Source organism: Dama dama, chromosome 8, assembly GCF_033118175.1.
Source record: "Dama dama isolate Ldn47 chromosome 8, ASM3311817v1, whole genome shotgun sequence".
Taxonomy (NCBI): Eukaryota; Metazoa; Chordata; class Mammalia; order Artiodactyla; family Cervidae; genus Dama; species Dama dama.
Genome location: NC_083688.1, coordinates 26,683,975 through 26,690,393, shown reverse-complemented (window position 1 = coordinate 26,690,393; position 6,419 = coordinate 26,683,975). Strand labels below are relative to the sequence as shown.

The 6,419-nt window shown below is 47.7% G+C and overlaps 1 pseudogene; it reads right to left on the bottom strand.

The window, feature by feature from the left end:
- Positions 1–934: 934 nt before the first annotated feature.
- LOC133060421 (tRNA-splicing endonuclease subunit Sen2-like) lies at positions 935–3,149 on the bottom strand (annotated as a pseudogene).
- Positions 3,150–6,419: the final 3,270 nt, after the last annotated feature.

The window sequence follows — 6,419 nt, the reverse complement described above, 5'->3', positions numbered from 1 at the left end:
AGGTAAGAAAGGGGTATTAGGTCTAATGCTTCCACAGGTAAGCTGATCCTGCTTTCAGCTGGAGACTTTGAGGGTGACTTCAACCAAAACCTTGGCTGCTCTATCTGCTCCGTAGCTGCATCTAACCTTGGCTGGTGTATCCTCCTCTGATGCTCAGGGTGCACGGCCTGCTATCTGGTGTTCAAACCATACACGATGGGGCAGAATCTTTCCCTCAAGGCTTGCAGGCACCCTTCCAGAGCTTTCAGTTACAAGTCATAACTGCGGTCTTCACACTTTCCTACACCTTCTCTGTAGCCTTTATTCCAAGGAGTCACCACAATCTTCGAGGCTATTAACTGATGACACAGTATCTGGAGAGCTGAGAGGGTGACGATCCTCTGGTGAAGGATTCATGGCAAGAGTGTCTACCACCAAGGCATTTGATGCCCTGATTAGGCCTCACAAAGGATGAATCAAATAGGAAAGAGGCGGCTTTGGAAATTTTTTGGCTGACTTGTCAAGGTTTCAAGAAAGTGATGATTCACAGCCAAGTCTTGGTCTAAGGGAGCCTGGAGTAAGCCAGGTGGATGATAAAAATGCTGAGTGACTCGTCCTGTCACTAATGAAGAGCAGAACGTACTGGAGACACGGTCAGACTGACAGGCGTTACTGGCCTGTGGGGGTGCGGTGGTGGTGGAGGACAGAGCTCCGTCATCCAAACGCCAAATCTGTGAGACGCACGCTTCACCGTCAGGCTGCGAGAGCAGGATCAGGAGGAGAGAAGCAGCGCGTGGAACACACAGCCTCAAGCAGAACTTCGGTCGTCAGGAGCTCCGACACCAAGGCGAGCGGAATGCAAACAGGTCTGCTTTGGTTCTCCCATCTCACGGCTCCCAAAGATGGTTCTTAACTGTCTGCTTCCGGGGCGGTCAGTGCCAAGGAGCCTGCCCGCCAGGGGCGTGGACCTGGGCGCTGAATCTCAGACACTGCTCACCGGCCCTGCCCACTCATCCCGACTCACTCCTGGCCCTCAGGTAACACTCTTCATTGTCATCTACACAATTCTGTTTTCCTTTGTTTTTTAAACAAAGTAATTTTTACTTACTTCGTCTAGTGTTTTATGAAATATTGATTGCACTCACCAAACACCTCGATTCATTTTTCTCACCACATATTTTTATTTCATGACAAGTTCGGTGAAGCGACATACAACTCTTAAAGTCTAGCCCTGAACCATACTGTCGTGTACTCTACGCAACATGCCCGCCGATGAGGTCACTGAGAGATCACGAGGTAACTTGTTTTAAAATGCTTCTTATGACACAGCAATCCTTGGGAGACAGTACACGGGATTTTCCGTGTTGGGGTAACTGGCTGAAGCTCCTGGAGAGCTGAGACCTGTGGACAGAGCGCCCTCCTCGGGGACAGCCTGGACGTGGGTAACAAGAGGCAGGTGCACAGCGGTGAGCCGCCTGCTGGGAACCCACCGTTTCGGGTAAAATCAGAGAGTAACAGAAGTTCCCTGCTGCTGGGAGAGTCTGCCTCCCAGAGCCGCTGAGGCGCCAGGGCGAGAGGCTGGGGGTCGGTGAGCGAGCACTCCAAGGACAGAACCTGCGGTCCCCACACAGGGCTGATTTCCTCCTCGAATTTAACTTTTAAAACACTAACACTTTCTGGTGCCGGGAGCCGCATGCCCTTTACAACTTTTACATTAAGGGGCGATTACCTCAAAAGGACTCTTTATCTCTCCCTGAATTTGGTTTATGCAGGAGGCTCAGTGATATCTGCCGGTGAGGTCAGAAACCTGAGGCTGAATTGTTAAAGTTCGTCCTGGTCGCTCCTCTCCCGTGAAGAGACCCAACGGCTGAGAATCACTTCTTGAACTTTAATTTGTTTCATACATTCGGGTGAGTCCATGTCCTTGTCGGTCATGGTGGAGGGTTTAATCAAATAGCACAGCATAAGTTCCTTGGAGACACTGACTGAAACTCTGCTCAAGGCAGCCAGGGACCTCCAGCTGAGAGGTCTGCGAGGAGCACCCTGGAAACGGTCGTCCACCAGCTCCACGATGACGGAGTAACTGGCATGGTAAAACGGAGGGCCTTTTCGATACAGCAGCAAATCTGTTCCGTACTTAAGTCCGGGCTTGGGCACCCAGCCCTTGCTGCGGAAGTGATGGTATGCCATGTAGGTCGTCCTGAACGTGGGCTGAACTGTGGTGAAAGCATTCCAGAGCTTCATGATCGTTAAAGGCTCCTTTTCATAGTAAATACTCAGACATCCCAGAGCATAGACCAGGAAGAAGGCCTCTTCTAGGCTGAGCTGCAGATACTCGAAGATCCTAAATGGATTTCTTCTACATACCAGTCTCTTCTGCGGCAACACGTCCCCCGCTGGGGCCTCTTCGCTCTCGCTCGAGGCACACACGGCTTCCTCCACCAGCACGTGCTCAGGCCCCCTCTCTCCGGCCGGGGCCAGACTGGCTCGCCGGTTGCTGTCCCCAGGCTGACCGCCAGATGGCGGCAGGAGAGCGTCCCGTCTGCCGCAGTGGCCGCGGGGCAGAGGCGCGGGGGCCTCGGCCACGTGTTCACCCGAGCCGCTGTCTGGGGCTCGGGCTCAGGCCCGGGGCCCTCCTGCAGGCCGTCTGATCCCTGGCTGGAATCCTCCATATCACACGACTTGCCCTCGACCCCATTCACGGCAGAGAGTTTCTGTCTGTCTGCTCTGCCTTCCGATCTCGGAGTTGGGCTCATCGCCCAATGGGACCTCTTCCGTCCTTTTCAAACGAGGATGCTCAAGGGGCTTCGTGTAACCCGCGAGGATGCTGCGCACCGTGCTCTCGTCCCGGCCTTGTCTTCGCAGGAGCTCTGCGGCCCACTCCACGCTGCGCTGATACCTTTCCATTTAGCAACCAGCTTAGGATCTGAGATTGTGAAGTTTGGTCGGCTTCTGGACAGGATACCTTTTCCAAAATAACCCTCCCCGTAGAGCTGCTCCATGTCTTCCAGGCCCCTCACGATCACATGGCTGTTTATCATCTCAGCCTGGAAGATTCGGAAGTCCTTCTCGGGACCATGGTCCTGACCGCAAGGGATGGGCAGGGGAGACTCATAGCTCTCGTGCACTCTTCTCTTCCTCTTTGGGGGGCGGAACACCGCCTCCGCCATCTTCCGAAGTGGCTGTTCCTTCCTCCACCCCCAGCGCGCGCGCGCGGCGTTACCCCAGCAACGCCAGCCGGGGGTAGCGAGCTTGTTTAGTTTTTAATGTAAGAATTCACTCAGTGATGTAAGAACCACTAAGTCTGGGAAGAGTGTGCTGGCTGTTTCTCAAAATAGCACTATCAATAGGACTGAAACAATACTTTGTTTAGGGAAAGGGCAGTTTGGGAATGTTTAATAGTTTTTACATGCTAGGAGGGGTCCCAAGGAGCTTCCTTGGTGGCTCAGTGGTAAAGAATTCACATACAAAGCAGGATTCAATCCCTGGGCCGAGAAGATCCCTGGAGAAGGAAATGGCCTGGGAAGGAGGAGCCTGGCAGGCAACAGTCTATGGGGTCACAAAAGGGTCTGACATCACTTAGCTACTAAACAACAAAGGGATCCTGAAATAAAAATGTTTAAGAACCATTGATCTAGTCTGAGTGTAGCGTAAAGTGTGTAGTGTAGCTGGACAAACCTAAAGAGAGTGGTTTGAGTCTTGAATGCCATTAGCAAAGCATGGCTTTTATTTTGTAAGCAAAGAGGAGCTGAAGAAAGTTTGTGTGGAAGAGATTGGATTGATCAGAATTGTGCTTTGGAAGAGAATTTTGATAAGAATATGAAGAATGGATTGAAGGAGGGAAGGAAATGAAGACAAAAAATACCCAAGAAGAAGCTTTGGCAGTGTCTAGATAAAGACCTGACCTGGAACAGGAACCACGGGAATGTAAAGAAGGTAAAATATATATATATATATAAAATATAATATATATATACACACAAGACATTAGTGAAAATGGTCATTGCTTGAATGGAAGGCTGATGCATGCATGCTAAGTCACTTCAGCTGTGTCTGACTCTTTGTCACCCCATGGACTGTAGCCTACCAGGCTCCTCTGTCCATGGAATTCTTCAGGCAAGAATACTGGTATGGGTTGCCATTTCCTTCTCCAGGGGGTCTTCCCAACACAGGGATGCTCTGCTCCTTGACCTGCTCTTTACCACTGTGCCATAGGGGAAGCCCATATAAGGCTGAAGGAGGGATCAAAGGTAACTCCAGATTTTCTTGCTCTGTCAACAAAATGATCAAACACATTATTTGAGGTCTTAAGGGCAAAGCTTTGAGCTAGATGCTATTGTTAAAATGCCAGGTTGCCTGATGTAAAACCCCATCTCTAGTGGTCACTAGCTATGTTAGGCAAGTCACTTCATTTATACTTTACTCTCCTCACCTGTAACATGGTGATGACATTAGTACCTATCTTATAAGGCTGATGTGAATAGCATCATCAGTAATCAAATGCTCAGAAAGGTGCCTGACTCATAGTAAGTTCTTTGTAAATGTTTGTCAAGGAAAAGATGGGGTGTAGGAGAAAGGGTGATACAGAGCTGAGCATAAGAGGAGCCTTGCCTGGATGTGGGAGCACAGGAAGGCAAGTGATTTTACTGATTTGTATCATTAAACATAGGTGGGGTCCCCTAAATCAATCTTCAGCTCTAACGCTTAGTTTATCTGACTTAAGGCAGGGTTGGCTACTGGAAATCTTAGGTAAATTTTCCAGAAGTTTGTTTTTGTTGATTTGAGCTTTTGCTGGCAGTTTGGGCTGTCATTCAGCCATGTCTGACTCTTTGAGACCCCATGGACTGTAGCCCTCCAGGCTCCTCTGTCCATGGGGACTCCCCAGGCAAGAATACTGGAGAGGGTTGCCTTGCCATCCTCCAGGGAATCTTCCCAACCCAGGGATCGAACCAAGGTCCCCTGCATTGCAGGCAGATTCTTTACTATCTGAGCCACCAGGGAAGCCCAAGAATACTGAAGTGGGCAGCCTCTCCCTTCTCCAGGGGATCTTCCCAATCCAGGAATAGAACCGGGGTCTCCTGCATTGCAGGTGGATTCTTTGCCAGCCAAGTTACCTTTAGCCAGATGTTTTAATTAAGCTAGAATTTCAAAGAGTAGAGGATTGTGGTAATTCATGCACTTGGGAGGCCAATAGGAAGTGGTAGGAATGATAGAGGATACTGACTGGTGGTTTACTTAAAATGGTCTTATGTTCTATCTTTAAATTTATGTGGATTTTGCATTTTATTGACTTAAAGTGGCTTACTTAAAGTGGTCTATGTTCTATCTTTAAATTTATGAGAATTTTCATTTTATTCTGTAATACATATGAGTTTATTTTGGTATGTAAACATGTTCTAAATTACCCATCATTAAGGAAAAAAGATGCTTCAGAAAGAGGCTCCATGTTTGTTGAGTACCCACAGCACACTGCCACATACCCCCAGCGGTACACTGATTCAAGAAGCTCTGATTTAACCCAATTATACAGTCCTGTAGGGAAAAAAGAATCAACTCTGTATATGCTTTAGTTCTTTGCAGGAAAAACAATGAATCATAAAGATTAATCGTGTCTTTTCTTGTGAGTTTAATAAATAATATCGGTTTACAGGAAGGATGAAAAGTTGATATATGTAATTAATGCTGAGTGAAAAATGCTACGGTCAAAGATTTGTACAAAATGCTGTCTTTTAAAATATATGGAGGGGGTGCTTTTATTTTAAAATTCATGAAGAGCTGATTTTAAGCTAAGCAACATTTTCTGCAAAGGTAATTGAAGACACCCCCTTCCCCAATGCAGTCATTCTCCTTCCAAAAGGAAAGGAATAACGTTCTACAAATAAGCCAGCTTTCTGAATAGTGTTCAGTCCCAGAGAAAGGAATTTAAATTGGATTTCAATTATAAATAAATTTTCAATTATTATTATGAGTTCCTGCTAATACAAAGGGGAAAATGCACCAATATATAACAGATCAGGTGGTCAATCTTGATTATGTGGTTAATAGTGGCACTCCAAATTGTGAAGGAAATGACCTGTGTGCCTTCTGATAGAATGCAGTCAGAGAACACAGTTAACCTTAATCTAATCAAACTTTTAAGCCTAACTTCTAGTTTCCATCCATCCTAAAGGAGATCAGTCCTGGGTGTTCATTGGAAGGACTGATGCTGAAGCTGAAACTCCAATACTTTGGCCATCTCATGTGAAGAGTTGACTCATTGGAAAAGACCCTGATGCTGGGAGGGATTGGAGACAGGAGGAGAAGGGGACGACAGAAGATGAGATGGCTGGATGGCATCACCGACTCGATGGACATGAGTTTGAGTAAACTCCGGGAGTTTGTGATAGACAGGGAGGCCTGGCGTGCTGCGATTCATGGGGTCGCAAAGATTTAGACATGAC